Source organism: Sciurus vulgaris, assembly GCF_902686455.1.
Source record: "Sciurus vulgaris genome assembly, chromosome: X".
Taxonomy (NCBI): domain Eukaryota; kingdom Metazoa; phylum Chordata; class Mammalia; order Rodentia; family Sciuridae; genus Sciurus; species Sciurus vulgaris.
Genome location: NC_136471.1, coordinates 31439538 through 31452268, shown reverse-complemented (window position 1 = coordinate 31452268; position 12731 = coordinate 31439538). Strand labels below are relative to the sequence as shown.

The 12731-nt window shown below is 37.5% G+C and overlaps 1 long non-coding RNA gene across 1 annotated transcript in view; it reads left to right on the top strand.

The window, feature by feature from the left end:
- Window positions 1–2246: 2246 nt before the first annotated feature.
- The window catches only part of LOC306650954, a 192550-nt gene continuing 182065 nt past the window's right edge, over window positions 2247–12731 (top strand). Inside the window, exons 1-2 of the long non-coding RNA XR_013761064.1 lie at window positions 2247–2343; window positions 2706–2748. This is a non-coding gene — a long non-coding RNA (uncharacterized lncRNA). The remainder of the gene's footprint in view (window positions 2344–2705; window positions 2749–12731) is intronic.

The window sequence follows — 12731 nt, the reverse complement described above, 5'->3', positions numbered from 1 at the left end:
ATGGGTGCCATTTCATCCCTGTATCCCCTGTGAAACTGTGTTCCTGAGAAAACAGCTGAGATGACTCATGAGGTTTGAGTCCTCCCTGGTCTTTTTGTGCTAACAGTCTCACTGAGTTGTGTAGCATCTCGCTTTTGCGGAGGCTGGCTTTGAACTCATGATCCTCCTGTCTCAGCCTCCCAAGCCACTGGGTATAGGCAGGTACCACCGTGCCTGGCTGACTTTCCACACCTTTAGGAGGTGGATAGTCTGTGCTCTTGTGTGACTTGGTGGCAGATGAAGGTCATATTGCTGGGAAGGCCACTATTCTGACCCCTGGAGCATTTTTTAGTCTTGATCATGTTTGTATGTTCTCTAAATAACACTGGCATTAGCCCACACTGAAACCACTTCCTCTGGATTTTTTAAGTACTGTACAAACAGCTAAGAGTATTGTCTAAAGTCATTTAAAAGGACTGGAATTTGGTGAACAAAAGTTTTGCAATCATAACGCCTTTTACTCCCACAGCAAGCAGAACATTTTCTTTGTGAAAGAAGCTAGCAAACGTTTCATTTGCAAAATAATGATGCTCTTTAAAGAGATAGTGCCAGCAGTTTAGCTCTTGATTTCCTTCTCTTTGCATTTAATGCGCAATCAGAGGAGAAAACCAGGCTTTCAGATGCATATTCTTAAACAGCACTGAAAGAATTTCCTGCTACTTAAGTGGTTCCTACTAGGCTTTATTGACAACTTAATAAGCATGGTATTTGAAAATGTGGTCTAGGGCATCCCCAAGATTAAAATCACTTTAGTGCTCATTCAATATGCAGATTCTTAGACCCCACCCTAGACCTACTGCCTCAGAATCTCTGGGGTAGCAGTCCTAGGGCTCAGGTATATGCATTTTAGCTGCTGCTCTGGAGATTGTAATGTACAGTAGGGTCTGAAAATCACCATAGTGGAAGGACAAACTGCAAAATAACCTGAGTTAGAATATTTTTGCTATAATGCCACTTGATTAAAATGAATCCAGTAGCTACTTTCATTTCTGGAGGGAAAACCAAATTACACGTAGTTTTTCTATTGTGAATTTGCACATGGAAAGAGTTGAAAAAAAAATGGTGTATAGGAGCTTTCTCAAAGAGCTTGAAGGGTTGGCTCCTAGACATGTCCTCTTATACTCTAGAGGTCAGAACTGGAGTCATATCTTAAAACAGGAAAAGACAGACTTGAAAAGACTGAGATCTGCAACTAGACTGACCTATCTGCGTTGAGGTAGGAACAGATCCGATTGCGGAGTCTAGGAGGAAGTTCACAGATCAACAGGTAGAGCAGGTTGCTCTAAAATATGGAAATGAAGATCATATGAAAGTTTAGGCCAGAAATGAACTAACTATGTATTATAAGCCATTTATCGATGAGATGGGGAGAAGCAATAGTAATGGCAAATTAAGGCGTAATCAAAGTAGTAAATTCCTTCTTTCCTGATTTAATTGGGACTAGAGTTAGCTAATCAAAACATCAATTTGGCCTAGGGATATAGCTCAGTTGGTAGAGTGCTTATCTCACAAGCACAAGGTCCTGGGTTCAGTCCCCAGCACCAAGAAAACAAACAAAAAAAGCATCAGTTATATCAGAGAGTCTTAAAAGACATATATCTAAATATCTCAATTTATAACAAGGACTTATTCTTCACTTTTGCCTGCAAATGTGTGATGGATGGCTAAGAGCAGTATTAAAGATTTAGGGCCAGGTTAGTTGGTGCACACCTGTAATCCCAGGAACTTGGCAGGCTGAGACAGGAGTGCAATTTCAAGGCTGGCTTCAGTAATTTAGGTCTAAGCAACTTAGACCTGCATCAAAATAAAAAGAGGTAGAGATGTGGCTTGGTGGTAAGCACCCCTGGGTTCAATCCCCAGTAGTCCCCACACCCCTTGGGAAAAAAAAAAAAACAAAACTGTTATTTCTGCCTCCATTTGCATCCCTCTTTTCTCCAGAGCCACTCTGGATTCCAGAACAAGGTCTGATCCAACAAACAACTTGTGGTGAGTTGCAGCAACCCTCAGGCAATAGCAAGTTTTCTATCTGGGACAATACCCCACCTACAGGATCACCTGCTGTGTTAGTCGTGAAAAGCACCACCCCTTCATTTCCTTTGTACTAAAGCTCTGGGTCATTGTCAGTCCTTGAACATTGGCTAAGTACATAGATCCCCTGGTCATCTCGGTGCAGCATGAAAGTTGCTTTCATGCTTGTTTTTTTTTTTTTTTTTTTCTTTCTTTTTTTGGTACTGGTGTTTGAATCCAGGGGCGCTTTACCACTACTGATCTACATCTCAAGCCCTTTTTATTTTTTATTTTAAGGTAGGGCTTCCCTAAATTGATGAGGCTGACCTTGAACTTGGGGATCCTCCTTCCTCAGCCTCCCAATTTGCTGAGATTACAGACTTGTGCCACCCCACTCAAACCTTTAATGCCCTCACCATTACCTTTTCTGTTCCATTTTCGGGGCAAGTGGTGGACCCCTAGAGCCAGGCCTCAGGTCTAGAATTCCAATAACAGCTCAGGGGAGCTGTCACAGGAGAAGATGCACCATTCAGTTGCAGTTACCTGACCCTGGAACTAGGACAGCAGAAAAGCTGATCAAATTACATTAATTTTGGTCTCTCCCTTTCTTTCCACTTTGGGATGGCACTGAGTGCTTTTTGCTATCATTTGGGAAACAGAAGTGAACTTTTGGACTCTTCAGGCTCCTAAGTCTGATACCTGGTAAGTTCTCCCCTGCAGTGCAGGTTGGGCCTTGCCCTTTCTTTTCCTTGTCCTTTGGGGCTGTTTTGATCCAATTTGGGTTCTTTGGAACTGATTTGTGCTTTTGTCATTTGTCTGACAGGGAAAGTACACAGAAAAACCAAGATGGTTTGAGGAGATCTCTGTTGTGATTTTCGTAAGAATGGAAAGCACTAGTTTTGTGTCAGTGCCTCTAGGGAGAATTTTGATCTTCTGGTATATTTACCGGTATAAACCAATGACTAAGTAAAAGATTTCTCACTGTGGTACAGAATGGCCTGTACAACTCAAGTGCACTCTGGTTTAATGTAATTGGTTTATGTGTTACTTTGTTTGTTAGTCTGGCAGTTAGTGACTGACTTGTCCTAAAGTCTGAGATGGGGAAAACGAGACAGGATGCAAACAAGTTGTAGAGTGTCTTAAAGTTGGAGAAGGTTCATGGAAGATAAAACTTAGGAAATTTGTATATGTGATTAAGTTGGCTATAATTATGTCAGGTAAGGTTATTTAAAGGTTTTCCAAGGTCAGATTTTAATGTTCCTGATATAAAATCAGAATCTAAATTCTCTGTTTAAAACAATAAGACTTTCTTAAAATATTTATCTGTTCTTATTTATCAAGATAATTTCTTATGTCTACTAGATTTTCATTATTTAGGGAATATAAGACTTAAAAGAATTATGATTCACTTAAATACCTGTTTTAAATTCTTGGGTTGTTTTTTTTTGGGTACTGGAGATTTAACCCAAGGGTGCTTTACCATGAGTCATATCCCAGACCTTTTTGTTTTTTATTTTGTGACAGGGTCTCCTTAAATTGCTGAGGCTGAATTTGAACTTGCACACAGGCTCCTGAGTCACTGGTATTATAGGCATGCTCCCCTGCTGCACCCAGATTAAAGTCTTTTAAATGATTTCTTCATAGCTCTGGTTAAATCAACAATTTAGTTTAGATTATTGTGTATTTGACATTCTAAATATGTGACTATTGACATATCTACATCGGGGGCTAATTATGTTTGAACTTTGTCTAAAAGCCATGTAAGTTTTTTTTTTTTTTTTTTTTTTTGCGGTGCTAGGGATTGAACCCAGGGCCTTGTGCATGCAAGGCAAGCACTCTACCAACTGAGCTATATCCCCAGCCCAGCCATGTAAGTTTGATACAGGAAAGATAACTAATAAATACTCTCTTCTACGTAGTATATATCATAACTGGACCATAAACATAAAATGGTCAATGAAACTTTTCACAGTTCAGTCATTTGTATTTGGTGTACAGCTGTTTACTTTGAACAAGCATTTTCTTATTATATGTATGAGATGCACTTGTATATTAGGGAAGAAGTCTATTGGTGGTCATTAGCACTGTTTCCTAAAATTCTGAGAGTTCTAAATCCATCCTTGCATTTTTGTGAGTGCAGTTAACTATGTAGATTTGTGATTATAGTTACTATATAGTACCATGGATTCTGAATTATGCTTCAAACATTAAAATTAACTTGATATAGGGACATCTGTGTAACTGTGATGATAATTAATACTGATTTTTTGTATATTAAATGTATTTGTGTTCTCCAAGTATGCAAGCCTTCTCAAATGTATAGCTTAGGAGACTATTTAACCAAGCTGTTGTCCTCCAAACTAAAATTGTTAGTAGTGATAGCCTTTTGCAGTCTTATATAAACAAAGTAAATTTAGGCTAGGATTAATCAGTTAATATTTTGCAACTGGATAAAAATACTGTTATTGAAAAGTTATATATGGAGAATTGTTATCCTTTACACTGGGGTGGGAATTCAAATGTATGTTTGGAAATATAATAAGGAAAGCCTGATTTGTTTAAAGGCAGTGTGGAACATGGAAATGTGGTGCGCGTGCGCGCACACACGCGCGTTATTGGGAATTGAACCCAGGGATGCTTTACCACTGAGCTACTTTCCAGCCCTTTTGAAAATTTTTAAATATTGAGACTGGGTCTTGCTAAGTTGCCCAGGCTGATTGAGCCTCCAACCCAATGGGATTACAGACATGTGCTATGGCCTGGCACATGGGAACATTTTGCCACTTTTTTCCAACAGGAAAAAAAAAAAAAGGAAATTAAGAGCTTTGTTGGCCTTCCTGTTTGATTCATGTTTCAGATGTGGTATTATGTTAGCTAATACTCAGATACGTGTAGGAAACAATAAATGAGGAATCTTCACTCCTAAATAGAATGATATTTAGAAGGAGGGCAAAGATTAGTTTCAAATGAAAAACACTTTGAGATCTGTTTAAATGCCAGCCTCACCTGAGATAAAACCCTGTTTCTTGTCCAGTTCCATGATAGGTTGTTCCCAAATTGGGTAAGTGTATGTGTATTTAATATTACGTTCAAAAGGATAATTTTTGTTGTAAAATTAATGTGTTATGGAAAATAATATTCCTAAAAGACAGCTCCCCAAGAAAATAGGAGGGACAGTGTGCCTCTGGAGAAGGGAGAGGAAATTGGCTAAACATTAAACCTTTCTCAGTTGTACCCTTTCCCAATAACAATGGGCCCTAAACCATGACCTTCCCCCATCACAAATTAGCCCTAAAAGGAGGCACAGCAAATTCTAAAACTCTGGGAAACAATGAATCCCAGAAAAAGAACAAGGAGCTTCAACCTTTTTACAATCACCCTCCTAAGTTAAAGTTTTAATCTGTACAACTAGCCCCTGATGGTCAAGACTGCATGTACCCAGCTCCCAATGATTACATCATTGTACCCTATGAAACCAAAATCCCCTCTATAACTGAGGGCCATTTTCCCCATCCAGAAAATGGGTACCAACGGCATCTGAGTCCACAAAGGAATAAAGGCTTCTTTGAATCCGTGGAGGTCTGTCTTCCGTTCTTTTGCCCTACATAAAAATGCCATGATCCCAAAATAGAATGGGATAAAAATACAAAATTAGGGTTTTGGGTAAATTATAACAGATATTTAGAGGTTGTTAAAGGGCTTTAAAAAGAAATAGGGTTTATAAAAGATTTCATATGGGTCAAAATGGTTACCTTTTCCTAGCCCTTTTATTTTCCTATTTTATATGTGATTGAGTTGATAAATTATTGATGGGATTTTGTAGAGGCTAGGCATGTCAAAGGTGCATTCATGTTAGTATAAAAATCATTGCTTGATTCAGAACTATTATATGAAATGAATATGTTTTGGGTCTTGTTAATTTTACATTTTCCTTGTGAAACTTTATAACCGTTGTGTTTTGCAGAAGTTCTATTTCTAACAGAATAACCTGAGTTAATTTGAGATAATAAACCATCACCTACAGGTCAGATAGGATATAACATTCCCAATACTAATGTTGATCCCAATTAAATGAAAGGGATAGACCTAAAATCATAGAAATTAAAATTAAAGTCTATTATTCCCACTTAGAGACTGAAGGGGCTGGCCTTCTGGATGTTCCACGACAGAGACTTGGAGACCAAAGCCAAGGAAAATAAAAGGGCTAAGAAAAGGTAGCCATTTTGGCCCATGCCCTCCAAGGTCAGCCAAGATGCAAGAAATCATGTGACACCTTTAAGGTCACTAGTTCTCTTGATCAGGGGGATTTTGAAAACCCTACAGAAGAAGAGGTCAACCAGTATACCTTCTATAAAGTGAAGGGTCATTGCAGATGGAATTGTACCAGATGTTTCCAAGGGTAGCCACTTGTGGTCAGTAAGATCCTGATTCATCTGGGCAGATGGTACAATTGGTAGAGGAAAAGACTGAAGAAGCCAAAAGACTCCTCAAAATTTCCCAATGTGCCAGGTGCAGTGGCATATGCCTATGATCCCAGTGACTTGGGAGGCTGAGGCAGGAGGATTGTGAATTCAAAACCAGCCTCAGCAAAAGTGAGACCCTAAGCAACTCAGTGAGACCCTGTCTCTAAATAAAATGCAAAATAAGGCTGGGGATGTAGCTTAGTGGTTGAACACCCCCGAGTTCAATCCCTGGTACCCTCCCCGCTACCAGAAAAAAGTTTCCAACATAACCTCTGAGGAATCTCAACTGACTTTATTTTTTTGGCTTTTTATTGGTACTTTTTAGTTATACATAACATTCATATTCATTTTGACCTAAGTATAAAAGTGTAGAATAAAGTTTGCTGCAATTCAATTTACTTCCCTCTACTCAACTGATTTTTGTGCTTTTTTTCGTTTGTTGTTTAGTTATTGTTTTGTGGATTTACATGGAGATTCACTATGGAATATTCATATATATAAGAAAGTTAGGTCAGATTCATTCCACTGTCTTTCCTGTATCCCCTCTCTTCTCTTTCCCTCTGAAACCCCTTTGTCTAGTCCACCAGTCTTTCTTCTAGTTTGATGGAAGCCCTCTTTTCCCCCCCATCTCTCTTTTTTCTCCCCTTATTTAAGACTAGCTACTGCCTATCATAGAAAACATTTGGCCTTTGTCTTTCTGAGTCTGGATTATTTCATTTGGTATGATGTTCTCCAGTTCCACCCAGCAAATGCCATAATTTCATTTTTCTTTATGACTAAGTCATACTCCATTGTGTATATATCCACATTTTCATCATCCATTCATCTATTTTTGAGCATTTGTGTTTTACCATGCTCGGCTTGGCCTACTTTCTCAAAAACAGTATCATAACGTTATTAGTCTTAACTTTTCTTGGGAAAAGAACATTTGAATTTCTTATGATACCAATTTAGAATTGTCTGACTCCAGAACGTGGTGGGTTTGAAAATCTAGCATTGGAAGGGTTTGAATGAGCATGAATGTTGAGTATAGACACTGGATCGGGATTCAACCTAGATAAATTCAGTTTTATCTGTTCTAATCATGCTTTTATTTTTACCTGTTTGAGCTCCTGCATCCAAGGGAAAACTTGAAATAGTGCCAGGAAGATATTTTTTTTGGGGTGGTACTGGGGATTGAACTCATGGCCTTGTGCTTGCAAGGCAAGCACTCTACCTACTGAGCTATCTCCCCAGCCCCCAAGATATTTTAAAATTTAACTTTCTGTCAAAACAATACATACTCAGATTAAAAAGTCAACTCATAATATAATGCACATTGTAAAAGCAGCAGTCATTCTATCTGTCCCCATCACTGATTTCTAAATAACATGTTGTACTGCTTTTTCTTGATTACTTTTAACTTTTAGGCATTATATATTGATTTCATCTAATTTAATGAAGATTTATCAAACTTTCTCCTCATATGCAGACACCTTTTTCTTCCTATTCCTCCAATATATGGCTAAGTTGATATTTAGTATTTTATATTATGGCTATGTAAATACTGTGAACTATGTAGTATATGTGGTTATATTCCTTAAGGATTATTTTTCTTTGAAATTAATAATAGGCTTATTAAGATTAGGCTTATATTTCTATGTACCTATTATAATTCTAGTAGAATTACAAGTTCTTAATATAGTAAGGTGCAGGAGGTAATTTATGAGTTCTCTACTTTTTTACTTGAACACATGTACCTAAAGCTCCCCATCATTCCTGCCCATTTGGAATGTTGGCTCTTTTGAGTATACTGGACAGCTGTCATTCTGGAGTTTCCCTTCACCTTCACCAGGGAATTCTTGTTTTTCTTTGTACTGTTTCTGTTTTCAGGATGCTATGGTGTCATATTTTTATTCCTTTGTTTCTGGTGGAGTTGATTCTTTACTTTTTGAGACCCTGAATGTCTGGAAATGCCTTTAGCCCATCTCCACATTTGACATGAAGTGTAGAATTCTAATTCAAAAAGCATTTCCCCTCAGTATTTTGAAGGCATGGCTCCTCTTTTATGTTCCAGTGTTGCTGTCAAGAAACTCTTATTTTCTTTCTTAATCAGTTGTATGTCCCTTGTTCTTTTTCACTGAAAGTTTAAAATGTTTCTTAACATTCTGGGTGTTCTGAAATTTCATGATGAGCTTTACTCTATGTTGTATTAATCACTGTACAGAGCTTTCAAAATCTGAAGACATGACCCTTAATGGAAGATTTTTTTCTTGACTTACTTCTTTAATTTCCTTTCCTTTATATCCTCCCTTTCCTGAAGCACTATTAAATAGTTGGATGTTGAATGCCCTGGATGGACCTGGTATTTTATTCTCTCCTTCTGCCCATCTCTTCATCCTTTTCTTGGAAAAAAATTTCAACTTTCTTCTAATGTATGTAAGTATATATATGTATACATAGAGAGAGATAGAGATATACACATATATATACACATACATTTAATCTAATATATAATATATTAAATTTCTAAGATCTCTTTTTCTCTAAATTTTCCTATTACAGCAGTTTTCTTATTTCCTCAATAGAAATAGCTTCTCTTAACTCTGTAAAGATACTAACAGTTAAAAACATGTTTTCTGTTTTTCACAATGTCTAGTTTCTCCAAGTTTCTTTTCTTGAATGTTTTCCAATTAGTGACTGCCCTCAAATGTATGATGATGTGTGATTGTATGTTCATATTTTAGAGTGAGGCATTTAAAGCTAATTGAGAGGCACTTTTTAAATTTTGCTATGCTGGGGACCGAACCCAGGATTTCTCACATAATAGGCAAATATTTACTATACCTTGCTACACCCCTAGACCAAATAGATATAAGATATTTTTTTTTTCTTTTTCACCCCTTTTTTTATTTCCTTTTTCATTTTTATTTATTTATTTTTTTTGGTGTTGGGGGTTGGAATCAAGCATAAGTCACGCACTCACAATTTCCAGCCAGGAGGCACTTCTCATTACGATGGAATAGTTGATACAAACTTGTCCTCCTGACATAAAGGAGTAGAAAACTGGACACACTATAAAAGGGCTGTTTTCAGACTTTGGACTAGAGGTTGTGCATGACTGTGATCTGAGAGAAGGGAAAAAAGAGCAAGGTGATACCTATAGTTACCTCAGCTTCCTGTCTCCAGGTACTTTTTGGATCTCAGCACAGGGAGAAGGGTATCCATTACATTTTGAGGAATCTTATAGTTTGAGAAACCTACGGCAGCTGGAATTTGCAGTGTAAAGTACCTTGAAATTGATCATGGTTGGAGAACTTATCCTGGCAGTCAGTAAATGCTACCAATTAAGGTTGTGTGTTTTTGTCTGTGATCCCAGAGAGCCTATTGATAAGAGCCAGACCACTGATAATATTTCTTTTCCCTAAGTATACTTTGACTTGGAGAAATGGGAAAACTAGGCAGTCCAGAAACAGACTTGTGTGTTTGTTCAACTGATATATTTGCAAAACTTCCTCAGTAATTCACTGAAAAAAGAATAGCCTTTATAGCAAATGGTAATGGAACAACTGTATAACCATATGAAAAAAAAACATGAACATTGGCCATTACCTCACATCATATACAAAACTTATTTTAAATTGATTATAAAACTAAACATAAACTATAAAATTTCTAAAAGAATCCACAAGTTAAAAAGAACTTTGTTGCCTCGAACTAAACAAAAAAATTTTTTATTTGCTGTTTTGAAAATTAGAAGGCAAGTCATAGACAAGGAAAAATATTTGAAATCTGTACATCTGATAAAGAAATTTTATCCATAAAATATGGTGAAATCTTACATCTCAATAAGAAGACAAGTACACAGTATAATGGGAAAATATTTAAATGGACACCTCACATAAGAAGATATGACTAGGCAATAAGCATAGTAATAGATGGTTACCATTATTAGTTAACAGGAATATGCAAATCAAAAACAAAGTGGGCTGAGCACAGGGGTGCAGGCCTATGAGCCCACAGACTCTGGAGGCTAAGGCAAGAGGGTCACAAGTTAGAGGCCAACCTTGCCAACTTAAGGAGGAAACCCCATCTCAAAATTTAAAAAAAAGGGCTGGGGATGTAGCAAGTGGTAAAGTGCCCCTGGGTTCAATTCCCAAAACCATCAAAACCAAAGCAAAAGAAAACAAAAGCCAGGCTGGGTTTGTGGCTCAGTGGTAGAGTGCTTGCCTAGCACGTGCGAGGCACTGGGTTTGATCCTCAGCACCACATAAAAATAAATAAATTAAATAAAGGTACTGTGTCCCTCTACAACTAAAAATGTTAAAAAAAAAAAAAGAAAAACCAAAAAACCCCACGATGAAATACTGCTCTATACTCACTTCTAGTGGCTAAAACTTTAAAGACTGAGAATCTCAGGTATTAGAAAGGAAGTAGATCCGCATTACACATTGGTGATGAGTGTGTAAAATGGTGCAGCCACTTTATTTTTTTTTATTTTGAGACAAAGTCTTGCTAAGTTATTTCCAATTCTGCCTCAGACTGCTGAGTCACAGGGATTATAGGCTTTCCCCACCACACGACTTTGACGGCTACTTTTGAAACTTTTTTTTAAAAAATAAAAGTTAAAAAAGAAGTCAATATACCCTTATTGTATTACCCAGTAATCTGGAAGTCTACCTCCTTGTACATTCCAAATAAAAGGAAATATACTATCACAAAAAAAAAAAAACTTTCATATGAATGTTCATAGCGGTTTTTATTTATTATAGTTCTAAACTGAAAATCAGTCAAGATATCTACCACTATTAAAATTAACAAAAAGGGCTGGATTGTGGCTCAGTGGTACAGCACTTCCCTAGTGTGTGTGAGTCACTGGGTTCAATTCTCAGCATCGCATATAAATAAGTAAAATAAAGGTCCAGTGACAGCTAAATAAAAAAAAAATAACAAAAAAGATGTGGCACATTAATACAATTGAACACTATACCCTATAATCACCATATAATTAAAGACTACTGACACATGCAGCCACATGGATTAATTTAAAAACATGCTGAAACCAGACACCAAGCCTTTTGTATTTTTTGAGATGGGGTCTCCTTAAGTTCCTGGAGCTGACCTTGAACTTATGATTCTACTGCCTCAGACTCTGGAGCAGCTAGGATTATAGGCATGAGCCACTAAGCCTGGCTAGTAAAATGTGATTCCGAAAGTAACTGAAATCAACACTGTGAATAGGGCAGCAAGATGGCCATAACAATAGTGCTCATTAGAATAGCTCTTTTTAGTTGAGTTCAATACCAATAATTCACTTTAGAAAACTAATTTTCAGATTATTTGTGGAAACCACAGTGTAGTCCTGAGGTTCTGGCTTCACCTGAGGAGCGTGAATCCACCTGGGTTTTCTTTTACTCTGACAGTCATGTGAATGATCAGCAGTACTCAAGAGTCCCATCCAGTGTGCTGACAACCCATCTTTCCTCTAAAACACTCTTGTGTAAACAAAATTGCCCAGTTGTTGTTTATGAGACAGGGTCTTGCTATGTTGCCCAGGCTGGCCCTGAACTCCTGGGCTCAAGTGATCCATCTGCCTCAGCCTTCCAAGCAGCTGGGACTACAGGTGCATGCCTCAGCTCCTGGCTTAATTGCCCAGTTTGATAGAGATGACCAATTTCTTCCAGTAGGCCCCTCCAGGTCATTTAAATTTCATGTCTAAGGGTTTCTAGGAAAGAGAGAAGCCCTTTTAAGTATTGAACATGATTATGAGGATCAGTTAAATCAAGAAGGCTAAGTGCTTTCAGACTCATATTCGTTGAGTCTGGTAAACATGATTTCAAAGAAAGATAACATTATTGCTCTGAAGAGTCCCTGTAATTTTTAACAAGGCTAGTTTGAACAAAGTCAGTGGCAAATATCCTGGCCATTTAACGTAGTAGTAGGTTGCTAAATATTAGCTAAAGATTTTTATTAGAATTTGAGTCATCCATTCTACTTGGAGTATGATAGTTCTAATTTTTTATTTATTTATTTTTTTTTTGCGGTGCTGTGGATTTGAACCCAGGGCCCTGTGCTTGCAAGGCAAGCACTCTACCAACTGAGCTATATCCTCAGCCCTAGCTCTAATTTTTTATGCATTATGAGATGGAGTTCTCACTATGTTGCTCAGGTCCATCTTAAATTCCTGGGCTCAAGTAATCCTCCTGTCTCAGCCTCCCAAAAAGCTAGAACTACAGGCGCATG